Source organism: Neomonachus schauinslandi, chromosome 5 (genome assembly GCF_002201575.2).
Source record: "Neomonachus schauinslandi chromosome 5, ASM220157v2, whole genome shotgun sequence".
Taxonomy (NCBI): domain Eukaryota; kingdom Metazoa; phylum Chordata; class Mammalia; order Carnivora; family Phocidae; genus Neomonachus; species Neomonachus schauinslandi.
Genome location: NC_058407.1, coordinates 11,082,066 through 11,098,438, shown reverse-complemented (window position 1 = coordinate 11,098,438; position 16,373 = coordinate 11,082,066).

Genomic DNA, 16,373 nt, shown 5'->3' with positions numbered 1-16,373 from the left:
AGCCAAGAGCAGAGTGGGCTCCAATCGCAAGGATGTCCATTTTGGAGGAGGGGCAAGTGGGAATCTTCAAGAAAATGGCAGAGAGCATCCCTGACAGATGTATGCAAGCAGGGCTGGTGGTACAGCCACGAAGCCAAGAAGAGAGAGCTTTGTGAACCGTGGTGACCAGGAGGGCGGCCTGGAGGCAGCGCCCATGCCACTGAATGACATAGAAGCTTATGGCAGAGCCTCAGCCCCAGCCTCTCTGCTGACCACTGACCAGGGGTCCTGTGGTGGTGAGGGGCTGCCCCAGCGGGTCCTGGCACCCTGAGACCCGCGGTAGCGCATCAAGGCTTGAGCTGACTTCCCAGCATGCACGCAAGCAACTCTGCCTTCAGGGAGGCCCCAGCCTGGAGGAGGAGTCCTTGAACAGGCTCCTTCTCAGAAGCCCTTCTCACCCCCTCACACAGGCTCTGGGGGAGACCCTGGAGGGCAGTTCCCTGGCAGGAAAGCAGGAGATGCGGTTGCACCTGCCCCACCACCAGCCTGAGTGGGCGAGCCAGAGCGAGGTGGGCTCCCCAGGGGAGGGGAGGCAGTCTCTCGTCCCCTCCACCCCCACTAACACACGCACACCTTTCGTGGGGCCAGGGAGAGAGTAGCTGTCTTGTGAGGGGTGAGATCCTCGTCTCTGGAGGTGTGCGAGTGTCTGGTAATGACACGGTACTGAAGAGGGTCTGGGATGGGCATCTGCAGGGGGCCTTGGCAGACATCTGAGGACTTCCACAGACCCCACGTCAGCCTGGGAACTGGATGGCACCGCTGCCGCCTCCTTAGGCCCCTGAAGGGACAGCCGGGGGTCATGGAAAGAGCACTGGGCTGAGGGTCATGGGCTCCGAGGTCCTCTCCCGCCACTGGCACACGCTGGCTGTGTGGCCTTCGCCCCCCGCCCCCCTGTTCCCTCTTTGGTCCTCAGCTTCCTCCCCCATCGTTGAGAGGGTGGAAGCAGTGTTTTGCAGGCATGAGTGGCTGTCCTGGAAATCACTCAGAAGACAGAATAAAGCTCATGATACATCTCGGGAGTGGGGTCTGTCCTCTCTGTGACCACACCTGCCGTCCTTGACGCCCCCCCCCCTTCAGGCTCTTCACCCTTGTTCCTTTCCCAGCTGAAGGCAGGAGGACCAGACAGGGAAGAGTGGGCCCTCAGAGGGCCCTGGACCCTCATCCTCAGGGCAACATGGCTGCCACCCAGACAGATGTCCCCGGAGGCTGGATTTGTGACGGAGGTCCCCTCAGAGCAGGGGCAGGGGAGAAGTGGCCCTGTCAAGGCCAGGGAAAGGCAAGAGAATTTCCCAACAGGCAGTGCTGGCTGAAGAGAGAGTGAACGGCTGCCTCGGAAGGCAGGTATCCAGGCTGGCTCCGGAAGGACGCAAGTACAGGCTGACCCCAGCGGTCACTGGGGAGGGGGAGGAGGGTTCCCAAGCTGGAATTCAGTAACCTTCACTTATTGGTACTTTACACAATGTTTAAGTAGCTACAATGTTCCAGGCACTGGGGGGACAAGCCCACATGGGGTTTACAATCAGGCGATCCTGAATTCCAGGGTTCTAGGCAGCCCCCTCTGGATGTAGGGCAATGAAGTGGCCCTCACACCCTCTCCCGGGGCCCCTGCCTGAGATTCCACCATTGAGCTGCTCCTTGAGGACTGAAGGTGCCAAACCGATCGATCAGTCTCTCCATACGTTCTTTGCTCCGGTCCCGGCGCCTACCGAGTACCAGGCTCCATGCAAGGAACCAGGCATCCAAAGATGATGGAAATAAAGCCATGGCCCTCAAAGGGAGCTGGGGGCTGCTGGGGAAAACAGGTGCGAAGGGGCAGGGACAGCCTAGACCAACCTGCACTGTTACGGCCGGGGGCACGGGGGCCAGTGGAGGGCTGGGCTGGGCAGAGAGGCTTCTCAAAGGAGCTGTGCATGAGTGTTTGTTGGCAGCCAGGTCGGGGGAAAGACACACACCTGATCTTGCAGTGAGCTCACCTTGTGTGTGCTGCACCCCACCCCGACACACACACACACACACACGCACGCACGCACACACCAACTGTGAACTCCTCCCAGGCCAGTCTGTCCCTGCTCAGTGCTCAATAATTCTTGCTTAGGATGAAACCCACTGAAAAGGCCCTCTGGGCCTCAGCCTCAGCGGGTGCAGGTGTGTAGAGACACAGGGAACTGGGAGAAAGTTGGTGCTGCTGCGGGTGGGGGGATTGGCCAAAGAGGTGGACAGCCAGGGCCACACCACAGTCGGGAAGGACCAGTGGGCTCGGACTTGCTGGCCCAGGCCCCTCGCCGCTCCCCAGGATGGCCCTCTGCCCACCTCCCCACCGGCCCGCCACTCCTCTTTGTGGGCAGCAGGGGGCTCCCACCACACATGAATGAGAGTTGCCACTGCGTAGGCAGCCGGGAGGCCTGAGAGCTGCCCTTTGCGGGAGGGGAAGCTGCCCAGAGTAGAGCTTGGGCCTGGGCATCCCAGAAGGGGAAGCAGCTGGATCTGCAGGCTCAAGCAGCCTGCTCACAGGCACCGATGAGCACGGGCCTGCGTTCTCGCCTCCTGCCGGGCACAGGGCCCCCTGCTCAGCCGAGGAATCAGACACCCGGGCTCTCTCACTTTCTGTTTCTGGGACCCTGCCCTAGCGGCCTAGCCCCTCTAGATGCGATCTTCCTCCTTGAAGGGTTGAGCCAGGTGAGTTCCATGACACGACCTTTAATGCGGACTTCCCTGTACAAGGGGGTCTCAGACATGGGCCCGATGGAGCCCTTACCCTGGGGTGAATCAAGACTGTTTGGAGGGTGCGTTGGGGCGGGGTGGGGGGTGGGGGAGGAGGGGCGGAGTGGATAAGAAGGTGCCTCAAAAGCCACTCACTGTGAAGAGCCACAGGGAGGCAGTAGTGAGAGCCACCCAGAGGGCCTGGGTTCAAGGCTTAACTCTACCGTGTCTTTTTTTTTTTTTTTTTAAAGATTTGATTTATTTTTTCGACAGAGAGAGACATAGCGAGAGCAGGAACACAAGCAGGGGGAGTGGAAGAGGGAGAAGCAGGCTTCCCGCTGCGCAGCAATCCCGATGTGGGGCTCGATCCCAGGACCCTAGGATCATGACCTGAGCCGAAGGCAGACACTTAATGACTGAGCCACCCAGGCACCCAACTCTACCATGTCTTAAGCAAGTTTCCTAAGAGATCTGAGCTTCAGATTTCCCATCTATAAAATGGGAATAATCCAATATGTTCAAAATACTTAGAACAGTGTTGGGTACCTACTCAGAGTTATGTTAAGTGCTATCATTTTCATTACAAAGCAAACCATGCACATGCTTTCATGGTACAAGACAGGCTGGGGCCATAGAAGGAGGAAAGAGTCATGGAGTCAGGAGAATTGAAGATCTGGGAAGCCTTCTTGGAAGAGGTGCCTGTGAAAGATAAACTAAGTGGAGGCTCTTCCAGCCAATGGGGCCAAGAGGAGCTAGGACAAGGAGGCATGACAAGGCCAGGTACTTCTGGTATTCCCTTGGGCCCAAAACACAAGTCTCAGCAGGCCAAGAGTTTGAGGGAGGCTGGGCCCTGGCAGGGGTTGAGCTGCAGGCACAATAATCCCTCGGGTCTCTGAGACCACAGTGGCCCTTGTCATGATGCTCTGACTGGGGATCCAGGAACGTGGCTGCTGAACAGAGGCCATCCCAGAATAAGGGAGGACAGGCTTGGCACAGGATGCCCTGGGATGGAGGAGAAAAGAGCAAGGGGCTCCCGGAGGCAAGGGGGGGGCGTCTGCCCCGTGCCGGGGAGTGGGAGCACTTCCGGCCTGGAAACCCGGAGCTGGCACTGGGGCCCTGGGCCCAGACGCCAGCAGGCAGGAGATGGCGGGCGGGCAGCCAGGAGTCGAGCGGCAGGTGTGAGAGACCTGGAGAAATTGATTTATTAGGGACAATGAAAGAAGCTAAATATGTTTGCTGGCTCAGCGATGACTCAGGCGTTCCCCAGGGGTCCAAAAAGTGTGAGCATCAAAGAATCAAAGACAGGTCTCCTCCCACCCTAGCTGCCAGCTTCGAGCCCCTCCTTCCCCTCGATGAAAGGCCCAGCCCCGCCCAATGCCCGGAGGCAGCAGAGACCCAGCCATTCCTCCAGCCTGCATGCCCCCCACCCTGCCAGACCTCCCCAGAATGGCTGAAGAAGTAAGACACATCTAGGTCAAAGTCCTGGCCTTGCCCTAAATTTCTGCATGATCTCAGACAAGTGGCGGACCCTCTCTGGACCCACAGTCACCAGAGAGGACCAAACCCCACCAACAGCCCTTCCCACCCCCCACCCCTCACCCCCCCCACCCCATTTGGCTTCTTCTAGGCAGCTGTGAGCACAGCCTCCTCTTCCTAAAATCCAACTTCCCTCCAGGAGAGAAGCCAGATTCCACCAGGCCTCCTTGAGGGAGAACATGTTCTGATACCTGGTTCCAGGCCAGCACTGGGCTCCAGGAGAAACATGGATGCGTCAGAGGCTGAGGCCAGAGGCCAGGAAAAGAAAAGAGGAATAAATGACCTCCTTGAGGGCAAAGCACTGGGGCCTGCAGTGAGGGACAGGGGAGAAGGGCCGGTAGGGATAGAGTGGGACACCTGCCAAACAGTGGGGAGGGGACGGTCCTGATTGGAGGGACTGCCCAGGGAAATGCGCAGAGCCCCAGCACAGTGGCGTGGCCCCTTGGGGAGCAGCGAAGTGCCCAGGGGGCATAGAGGGGACCCGCAGACCCTGGAGCCCGGGAGCCAGGGAAGAGCTCACTGGGAGAGTGGCCAGAGGCTGCTTGTGGGGATGGATTAAGGAGGTGCAGGGCAGCATGGGGGCTGGAGGAAAGGGGTAAGGGACAGGCAGAGGTTGGATAGGAGCAACATGGGTATGGGGTGGCTGGGAGAGCCAAGAGGCTTGACAGGCATCTCCTGCCCCCACCGCGCAAGGCAGGAGCTAAGGCCTCCATCACCTTTGCCCTCGAGGGCAGTATTTACGGAGGTCTCCCTTTATATCCTCCTCTGAGTTCTTAGTTGACGCTCAAAACCAGCCCACAAAGACCCGATGCTCCAGATTTGGCCCAGACACCCAGCCACCCCACCGTGCCAAGCATCAGTAGGTCATGGCCGGGGCCACCGCTCACGGAACACCAGCTATAACACTGGGGCCTCTGCCAACACGGTGCCTCCCCACCTCCCAGTGCTCTCCAGCATGAGCACTATCGTCCCCACTTTACAGATCCCCACTTCCCAGGGCCACATGGCCCAGACAGGAGGGCCTGCGCCAGCATGGAACCAAGGCTGCCCGGCTTGAGACCATGTAGATTTAGAGCGGCCACAAAATCATCATCCAAAGTAGGACCCGTCAGAAAGTACTAGAATGCTGGGTTAGAGGGGATGCCAGCACAGGAGGAGTAAACCAGGCTGCCCCAGGTACCCCGAGACATATGCTCACCCAAGAGACTGGTCACATCCACAGGAGTCCACCTGGGGACATCCAGGTGACCCTGTGGGCCAGAAGGGATGTGACCTATGGCTGCTAAATCCTAGAGAAGCAAAGGGCTGAGGTTCTATCCAGAACACATTGGGCCCCAGGCCTCTACCACCACCCAATGCCCCGGAACTCTTCCCCTTCGTGAGTTTCCCCAAGTCCTGCCCCAGTGCTAGTGTGTGGGCTAATCACAAGGACAGTGAGCCAAATCCACAATATGCCCTCCACAGATGTTACCTGCCACTCTTATATTCTTGTTAGGGGCTTCCTTACAAGGCCCAGAGCAAGGGTACCCCCACAGGTGCCCGGGGCTGCCCATACCATCCTCCCAAGACCAGCTGAAGCCCTCCTCCTACAGGAAGTCCTCCCTGACCACCCCAGCCCCTTTAAGACTCCGGAGATGTCAGAAAACAGGTGTGCTAGCCCCAAACCTCCAAAGGAGACCCAGCACCTGCTTTTGTCCTGATCTTAAATGCTCACAGTTTTGGCTTTTGGCGTGCCGGTCTTGTGGTTGGCGGCTGCAAGTCTCAAGGGAGGGTATAAGCTTTAGTTCTGCCGCTGGACTCCAAACTCCCCAAGCCCTCTCCTTCTCCCCATCTCTCAGCTTCTGCACAGGGACTTCCAGCCTCATCCAGGGATGCCTAGGCCTGTAACATCATCCTTCTCCTTTCTCATGAGGAAACTGAGGCTCATGGAGCTTAAGGGACATGTCCAAGGGGCGCCCCACCACGGAGGCTCCACGAGGAAGACAGAGGCAGGCAGAAGGTACCAACGTGTATTGAGCATGCTTTCTCTCGTTTGCTTCTCTTAGTATCCCACGAGGTTGACAGGGTTATTCCCATCTAACTGATGAGGATGTGGAGGCTCAGTGAGATTGTGACTTGCCCAGAGTCACAGGGCCAGGAAGTAGCATCTGCTCAACTTGTTTCCACTGGGCAGTTGAGGCCAAGGGGACCTGGGAGCCAGCAGGGAGTTTGCAGATGCCCGAGAGGATTAACTCCTTGACCTTAACAGTCCCTTTGATCCTTTGAAGCGAAAGCTTAATTCCCCTCTCTCCCTCCTCCAGATTTTCATTTAATGAATAAGAGCCCAGAGAGGACCCTGCTTTGACCCAAAGAAAGTATTTTTTGAATAAAATGTCCCCTGTTAAAAAAAATAATAAAACATGCTCATTATAGAAAAGTTGGATCATGCAATGATCAGGAAGAAAAAAAGTTAGCTCAAGAATTCCTCTACCTGGGGCGCCTGGGTGGCTCAGATGGTTAAGCGTCTGCCTTTGGCTCAGGTCATGATCCCAGGGTCCTGGGATCGAGTCCCACATCGGGCTCCCTGCTCCTTGGGAGCCTGCTTCTCTCTCTCTCTCTCTCTGTCTCTCATGAATAAATAAATAAAATCTTTAAAAAAAAAAAAAAGAATTCCTCTACCTGATTAATATAGGTAATTAAATAATAATTAAACTTCAGATTATTCCCAGCACACCTGTAAGCTTTATGTGTGCAATGCTGTGGCATATAGAAGTCTGTAATGCGTGTCTTCCTAACACCGTGGAATTCATATTCCCCCACGTGTAGCAGTCAGGACAGGCTAGGTTATGCTGTGGTAACAAATAACCTGAAAATATCAGTGGCTTCACACACAAGAGTTTATGCTTTGCTCACACTGTCTGCCCATTGCGGGGGGTGGCCAGGGGCCTCTGCTTATCAGTCACCCAGGAACCCCGGGCTGAGGAGGTGTCATCCCCACACAGGCTGTCAGGAGCATTGTCTGGATAGGACACGTCACTTTGGCTCACATTTCATGGGCCAAAGCAAGTCACTGAGCCACCTAACTTCAAGAGGGAAGAGAAGGACCATCCTGCCACCTGCCCTTTGAGAAGAGAGAACAGAAATATTTGGACTGCAGAACTAGTCCCGGTTACAACTGGGATGGCCAACTGTCCTCATTTCTCGGGGCCAGTGGGTTTCCTAGAATACAGGACTGTCAGAGCTAAAACTGAGAACATCCTGGGCAAACCAGAACACGTCGTTCACCCTCACTGTGCCATGTTGTCCATTCTTCACAAACTCACTTCTCGATGACAACATTTCTCCCCTAACCCCCTATTGTTGGAGACTTACATTGTTTACAGTTTTGCACATGTATAAATACATTGTCTAAAATAGCTTCAGGAATAAAACCTTGTCCAGAGGGCTTCTCGGGAGTGCAGTTCTGGCCATTTACCGGCTCGGAACTCCTGCTATCCATTCGTATTTCAAAAGGGTTGGGCCAGTCTAACTTGTCTTTTGTAACAGGAGCAAGAACCCAGTCCTGAATGCTCACCTGGAGCCCGGAGCCTAGAGCACTAATTCTTGAATCTTAGCATCAGAATCACCTGGAGGACTTGTTAAAATGCAGAGAGCTGGGCCCCACCCCCCGAGTCTGATCTAGTAGCTCTGAGGTGAGGCCTGGACACCAGCAATTGTAAAAGTCCCCAGGTAATACTGACGCCTCTGACCTGGGACCGCCCTTTGAGAACCACTGGCCTAGGGCTGAAACGCCCCTGCTTGGCAGTGTGACGGGGGATTCTGCTCAGCTACTCTGCAGCTGTGTAACCGGGGGGCAAATTACATAATTAACCGCTCTTAGCCTCAGTTTCCTCCTCTGTAAATTGGGGCCATTGTAAAGATTGAGAGCAGCTAACATCTGCAGAGCTCTGGAAGGCGAGACACTAGAGTTCAGCTAAAGAGAGTTTGATTCAGCGGTGGATTAAATAACTTCATGTTTTAAAATACTGATTAATTTGAATGGAATTACATTTATTAAAGTTTGCATGGCTTTCATGTCTCTGAGTGGGAATGGATTTCTTTCCATGGGATGGTTAAGCCCCTGTGTTTCCTTTCTGGTGTGAATTGTCGGCTCCTGCCCTTTGCCCGTGTACCTGTGGGTTTCTCGGCCTCGTTAGCAGCTCTTGTTTGCTACAGTGATTTTTCCAAGGCTGCTGCCTGCCTTTCTACTAGGGTCATTTTTCCGGCTTACAGAGTGGCCAAATGCATCTGACTTTCCTAGTTTTATTTCCCCAACACTTTTAGGCCGAGATGGTTTCCGTTCTCCAGAATGTGGAACATATAAAGGAATTGGATTTTGAATGATGGGATTTTGTGCACCTGCAGTTGGCAGGGTGACAGGAGGGTGTCCTCCTGGCTCACCTCAAACCCTCTGGTCATGGCACAGGGCACAGGGCATAGGCAGGAACTGGGGATCTCAGCACTACCGACCACCCCTCACCCTCAGCTCTGTCCCACACATAGGCAGAGTGTCTGTCTCCCCATCCGCAGAGGCCCCCTCTGGAGAGGCGTGGGGAGTTCAGGGTGGGAAAGGGGCCCCTGGAAGTTCAAGTGGCCCATCCTCCAGCTGGAGACAGGAGGACCAAGGGTGTGAGAACTGGCCACAGGTGTTAGCAGCCTCAGGTTCAGATTTCTCAGGTCTTTGCCCTATGAGCTTTGCCTCTTCGGGTCTCTATCTTCTCGTCTATAAAATGGGAGTGATAACGGCCACATCAATGGAAAAATTTTAAATAGATTAACAGCCACAGTGCGCTGAGCAGAGTGCTGGGTGCGAAGTGCACACTGAGTAAGAGGGACTTGTGGTTATGCCACATTCTAGAATGGGTTATGCCCCATTCTACTCCCACGGGGAGGGCGGGGGCCCCACAGCCTTTTCCTCCCTTTGGACTGAAAGTAACCAGCACCGCGGCCCCCAGTCCCCAGCGCCTCAAAGCCCAGACCCTCCAGCTGCAGCTCTGCCCATCAGCCCTGCGAGGGAGCAGCGCCGCCCAGGCTCCCTGGCACCACCCCACCCCCACCCCAGGCGAAGATAGGGCACGCTCACACGTGGGGCAGGAGTGCGGCGGGGACGGGACACCCCAGCTCACCTCCCCCAGCCACCAGCAGGTGCTCACCCCAGGCTCCCGCCTCCCGCGCCACCGGCAGGCTGCTCGGGCCTGATTTCCATAATAGTCAGCCACAGATCTTCCTTTCGAAAGGCCTGGAACAGCCACAGCCGCCACCCACCCAGGAAGCTCCCCCGGCGCCCCCTCCCGACCACCCCCGCTGCCCCGGAGGGAACCTCATTTTTAAAAGCTTTCGAGAAACCGAGAAACCATTGGTGCTGGTGGCTGCTGGGAAGACACCTGGGGTGTCGTTCTCGGCGTGAAGGATGGGGCTGCCGATGGGGGAGGCAGAGGCAGAGGTGCGGAGCAGAGGGGACCAGGCTTGGAGACCAGGGGCGGAGGAGGGAAACTGAGGCCACCAAGGGAAGAGGCACGTTTCCAGGCCTACTCTCACGGTGGCCTCACAGTGAGCCTAACAGTGGGTTCTCTGCTAAGCCCCACTTTACAGATGCGGAAACTGAGGCCCGGAGAGGTTTCGGGTCTTCCCAGCTGGTGAGTGGCTGGGCAGGGACCCCTTCCAGAATGGCAGATCCAGAGTTCATGGCCTACTCACCCTGCCTCCTCCCCGAGACTAGCTGCCTGGGAGCAGAGTGCCAATGTGCATCCTGGATGACTGGACCATGGGACAGACTGAGCAGAGCCCACGGGAAGGAGGCAGAGGTGGGCACAGCACTTGGAGCTGGAGGTCCACAGACTTGCAGATCTGGGTTGGAAACCCAGGTCTACCACCTCCCAACCAGGGGTGGCCAAACCAAGCCCACAGGCCAACAGCTGTTTGGGGACAACCTGGAACTAAGCATGGTTTTTACATTTTTGAATATTAAAAAAAATATATCAAAAGAAGAAGAATATTTCCTGACACGTGAAAATTATATGAAATTCAAATCCCAGCGCTCATGCAGTTTTATTAGAACACAGCCATACTCATTCATTTTTGCTACTGAATACGGCTGCCTTTTCCACCACAATGGCAGACTTGAGTCTGGTTGACAGAGAGGTATGGTCCCCAAAGCTGGAAATATTTCCTACCTAGCACTTTCCAGAAAATGTTTGCCCACCCCTACACTAAGGGGACAAGTGCTGAAGTCTCTGGGGCTCAGTTTCCTCATCCGGACAAATGGGAACGCTATTAAATGAAAATTAAATGAAAAGACCAGCAAAGCACCATACACGCAATTAGTCCTTTCTACTCCCCCATTGGAAATACCTTTTATCTTCTCTCAGCCCTGCTCCTCGCCGCCTCCCCCGTCCCCAATCACAGTGTCTGGAGGAATGCTCCTTGAGCTCAAAGTGTCCATCGCCCATCTCCTAATTCTACTGTCTTTTGTCTTCGTTCCATGCTCACCAGCTGAGTCCCCAGCCACCTACCCAATCAGTGAGCAAGCCCGCTGGTTCCACCTCCGGTGCCCAGCACAGTCCCTGACATACAGTAGGTGCTCAGCAAACATTTTCTAGATGGATGGATGGGTGGATACTTGGCAGTCTTTTCCTTTCATCCATCCCCTCTGTTCTGACCTTCATCATCGCCTGCCAGGTCTCTCTGTCCCCCTGGAGTTCTCTCTCACCCCCTGGGTGACCTGCCTCTGTCATGCCTCCCTACACCCCTGCTCCCAGCTCCTCACTGTCCTCTCCATTCAGGCCGTGCTCCCCAGTGCAGTCTTACCGAACACCCAAACTACTAGCCATCGCCTGAATCCAAGAGGTTGGATCAAGCCTCCAGGAGGTGGCTCATGCTATTCCCACCTGCCTAGAATCTTCTTTTTTATCTCCAGTCCAGTGGGCCTGGCATCCTCTACAGGACCCGCCAAGACTCAGTTCAGACCCTGACTCTATGAAACTTTTCCAGATCTCTCACCCACCTCCACTGCCCCCAGTATACCAAAGTTCTCCTCCCACCAATGGGGCTTCAGGACCATTATGAATATGCATGAATATGAAGGCATGAATATGCATTCTCCTGGTGAGCCTCGGAGCCTCTTGAGGACCAAGAGTGTGACTGGTATTTCTGTATCACCAGTCCCAGCAAAGGCATGGCCAGAGAAGGCACCTAGTACGTGTTTTATAAATGAACCAGTGAAGGAAGGGAGGAATCGATACGGATGATATTGAGCAAGTTGTCTCTTGCTCAACAACCGGTGGCTCCCCAGTTCTCTCTAAGGGCCAGCCACCCTGCCGGGTCTCCAAGTCCCCAAGCCCTATATAAAGTGCCTCTGACCCCCTGCCTGGCCTTGTCCCAAGCTGCATCCCCCAGGCCCATCCTCCCTAAAGTGTCCCAGTCTCCAAGCATCTGCTCTTGCAGTTCCTTCCCCCCTTCCCTCCCTCTCCTCACTCACCCCCTTTTGTGCCTATGGGAGCCCTGACCATCCTTGGAGATCTCATGGGGCTTCGGGGACCAGGGTCGCCTGAAGTCGGGGGCCAACTACTCTCACGTTCCCCAACCCCACAGCCAAAGACTGCGAGCGGGGCCTCTGATGAGGAGGACTTGGGTCCAGGGTGAAGCCTGTCCATGTCTACCACAGAGACATTGGTTCCCCTCTTGAAGTGAAATGGAGAATAACACCTGCCACAGAGGGCCGCCGGAGGGCTAGAGACGTTACTGTCTGAAGTTTCCAGCACCCAGTAGGTGTTCAATAAAGAGCAGCTATTTCCAATCCTGCTTGGAGGCCCCCTGTCCGGAGAGGAGGCCCAGGGAGCAGACCCAGACCTCCCCCCAACCCGCAGCCCCGACCTCTGTCTGTCTCGTTCTCTCCCTCACCCCGACAGCGCCTGCAGCCAGCAACGGATGCCGCTGTGGACAGAATGCCAATGAGGCCCGTACCTAAGCGAGCCCATCTGCGAAGCCGAGCCCGGGACAAGGCTCAGAATGAAGGCAGGGCTGGACGGGGACAGGGGCAGGCAGAATGGAGGCGGACATAGGAGAGGAACAGTGGCTGGGCTAAGAGTCCTGGGTGAAGATGAGGCAGAAGATGATGATAGGAGAGGGGCCAGGGCAGTGCAGGGTGGGGGCCGGCACTGGGGAGGAGCCAGGCTGGGGCAGGAATCTTCGGGCTAGAGCAGGGGGCTGGGTTTAAGACGGAGATAGGGCTGTGGCTTGGGGGCCCAAAGAAGCATCCAGACCCCAGCAAAGGGAGCAGTCAGGGTTCAACCAGCCTATCTCCCCACCCAGAGAGGACACAGGAGGGAGGGGAGTGGGAAGGAGTAAGATGGGGGGGCAAGGTTTGGGGGCTAACAAACCAGACAGCCCACTGCCACGGAAGGAGAATCGGACCCCTGCCACATGCCCTGCTCGTCCCACACCTTCCTTTTGTGAAGGCCGGTGGCCCCGCCAGGGATGCTTTTATTTCCCCATTCCGAACCGGGTCCTCTCAGTCCTAACTCATCCCCCATGTCCATATTCATGGACTCTTGCAGCCCTCATACACTCCGGCCCTGACCCCCCCCCAGCAGTGACCAGTCCCTCCCTCGCCCACAGGGCTCGACGCCGCCGGTTCTGTTCTGGTGGTCCAAGGTGTGTGCTGGGGTGCATGTCCCCATCAATGGGCTGAGTCCCTACAAACATCATGGGGAAGCGTCGTAGCCTGGTGGTTAAGCTCATGAGCTTGGGACTCTACCGGGCCAGGTTTGAGTCCCAGGAGCTTCGTTTTCATACAGTAGGTGCTTCCTAACTGCCAGCCCACGTCCCCTCCCCTTCCCATTGCATCGTAGTTCAGGACACACACAGAGCAGGTACCCAACCATGGCTCCCAGGCTGAGCTGAGGGGCCCTCCTGTTCCCTGCGGGCCCCTCAGGCCTGAGAGGAGTCATAGGTGTCTCCCCTGCCTGGGCTTCCCAGCCCAAACCCTGAGCTGTCCAGCTTGGGAGAAAGGCCCATTGCTCATTCCCCTTGAGTCTCTGCAAGTCGGGCAATCAATCGGTCACCATGGAAACCAGCTCTCCAATCAGAGGCAGGCACTTCTTGGTAACGCCAGAGCCACCCACCCACCCGTTCAGGCCAGGCTGTGTGGGTCTCTCGCCTAGGACTGCTTTGGGGGAGGAGGGGGGACAGGGGGAGACCTGGCATAATCTGCGGGCACCTGCCTGCATCCCCAAGATTCTGGGGTCCCAAAGAAAGAACATTTTCTTGGAGGTGGGGAGAGGGACCACTCTAGCTGACCTGACCTCCTGATTTTTACAAGTTTCACCCCAGTACGTTACTGCCCTCAGGGCTCAGAACAGACCTGGGAGGTGGGGATCATTAGCCTACTGGGCAGAAGGGAAAGCTGAGGGAAGCCGTGAAGGGAAGCTGGGTGCACGCCTCCTCCCCGAGCCCCCCATCTCCACCCCTTCCTTCCTGGCCAGAGGAGTGGGAGCAGGAAAGAGGTGGGCAGAGCTCCTGGTCCCATTACGGCCAGCTCCCACTTCCCCGCTAGATCTGCACCTGCCACTCACAGTGCCCATTAGTGCTAGGCCCACCTGGAACCCTTAGCCAGGATCTATGGGCCTGCCCGCCCCCCTCCCCCCCTGCCCGGCTGTAGCCTCCAGCCCCAGGACATCCTCCTAGAGTGCCTACCAGCTTGGACAGAGCCCAGACTCTGAGTCAGAGAGCCCCAAGTTCAACAACTGGCTCCTCGCTAGTGAGCCTGAGCAAGCCAGGTCACCTCTCTGAGCCTCAGGACGATTATCCCTGTCTTAGAGGGGAGTAGTAGAGTCAAACAAAGGACCTAGAAACCTTAGCACAAGGCCTGGTATGTGACTCATACTCAGTAAATGGAGAGAGGCCTCTGTCTCTATCCCTGTTGTCCCCTCTCAGTGCCCCAAACCATCCCCTGATGCTGCGCTAAGGCTTCTCTGGGGCCCCCTTGCTAAGAAGAGGGAGGAGGCAAATGTTACTGTCATCAATAACCAGCCTGGGAAAATGGAAGTTACAGATGAGATCTAGAGAAGGCAGCAACGTGTTCCCCAGACACAGGAAGGGAGAGGCAGGATTTGAACCCAGGTCTGTCTGATTCGGACCTGAGCCCTCTCTGCTGCAACACACCCTCTCCTGGCCAGTCCAGCTGCAGCCAGAGCCCGTCACCTGGTGCCACTGCTCCCAGCTGCCCACAGTGCTCAACCCACTGGATTGAGGACCGGCTGTGTCCCCGGCCCTGAGGGGTGCTCGCCGAGCTACAAGGGGAGACAAGGGGATGTTGAGATGAGCTGGGGCACCTGACCTGGTAGGGGGATGGGGAGACTTCTGGAAGGAAGGAAGAGGTTATTTTCACTCTTCAGGCTGGGGTCCCGGCACCACACAGTTGCTGCTGCTGCCCACTGTTTGGAGTTTTGGCCTTCTGCCTAGAAGGGCCCCATCACTGCGCCCCGTCTGCGGGCACCCAAAGGATGCTGTGCCAAGAACCATCTGGCCCACCGCCCCAAGCCCGGCTCAGCAGGGGCAACTGTCTCAGCTTCATTTCCTCCCTCCCAAAGCCAGTGTTCTCTCTCTTGTCACCTTCACTGAGCACCTACTATGTGCCAGACACTGCAGGAGACACATCTACCAATGGCCCAGCCACCCTGCTGGTTTGTGCCTCTCTTAGAGACCAGGAAGGAAATAGAGGCACAGAGAGGTTAAGTGGATTTCTCAAGGTCACACACCTGATAAATGCTAGAATCAGGATTTGAACTCAGCTCTTCCAGTCCTCGAAGGCCACTATGTCAGCACGCTACCTGAAGGAAGACCCTGTTGCCTCCTTGATTGGATCTGCCTCTTTTCCCTGCACCCCTTCCTAATGACTCCTGTAGGACAGGATGGAGCAACTCGATTCCAGCTATTATCATATTTCTGCTTCCCTTTTCCCTCTTCCCTCCTCCAGAAAACAAATTGATTCATCAAATTATACCTTTAATCTGTCCTGGCGAAGGGGCGGGATGAGCCTCAGCCCCCACAGGAGGAAGCAGGGCTGATAATCAGCCCACCCAGCCATGCACTGGGAACGTTTCCCCGTGCTCTACCCTCCCATGATTAAACACTAATTGTCGCCATGCTCTCAAATTGAGGACTTTAATTTCCCGAAACGAAAAGTACATTTCAATCAGTTCCTCTCCCAAACCATCCCTCCTAAGAGGAGTCAGGACCAGAACACAAGCTCTTGGAGAAGGAAGACGGATGAGCCTACTTCCTGCATGCCTGCCCCCACCTCCTGGGGCCTCCACTTCTGTCCTTCCCAGGTGCCCCTGCAGGAGGGGGCCCTGCGGGGACCTGAAGTGTTCAAGGAGCACCCAAGAGATTCTTCCAACTGTGGGCTCAGAAAAGTGAGGCAGGGCCCCTGGCCGTGAGGTTAGAACAAGGCTGGCACAGGGGGGCACAAGGATGGTCAGCCACGGGCAGGGTGGCCCTGCCCCCCCAACTCCCCCCAGGTCAGTCTGGTCCCAGTGAGAGAAGAGACTGAGAAGGGGGCAGATGACCTTCCCTTTCTGCGTCTCAGGGTCCTTATCTGTCCCAGAGGGGGCTGCAGAGGGGCTCAGGGTCAAGAGCTCAAAGGCCCTTTGTGCTGTGCCTCCCAGGACCAGGACTCGGCTGGGTGCTGATTCCCCAGTTCAGATCCCAGAGGAGCTGGCTCACCAGGTCTGCAAAGGGGTCTAGCCGCTGACAGTTTATTAAAAGCTCTCGGACTCTAATGCATGGCTAGGCTTTGGGAACTGCTAGGCTAGCCCAACCCCCTCAGTTATCAGGTGTGAAAGCGGGCCCAGAGAACGTGAGTGTCTAGCTCCAGGTCACACAGTGAGCCAGAGGGTTAGGCCAGATGACCCAACTGCCCTTCCAGTTTAGATATTCCAAGGAAGGGAGTAAAGACAAAGAGTGAAGGGGGGCTCAGCTGCAGCACCCACTGTCAGGGAGAGGAAGTGTTGCAGAGCACTGGGGGGCCAAGGACCCTCTAATTTCCACTTGGGAACCACATTCCCTCCCCAGTGTTGGTT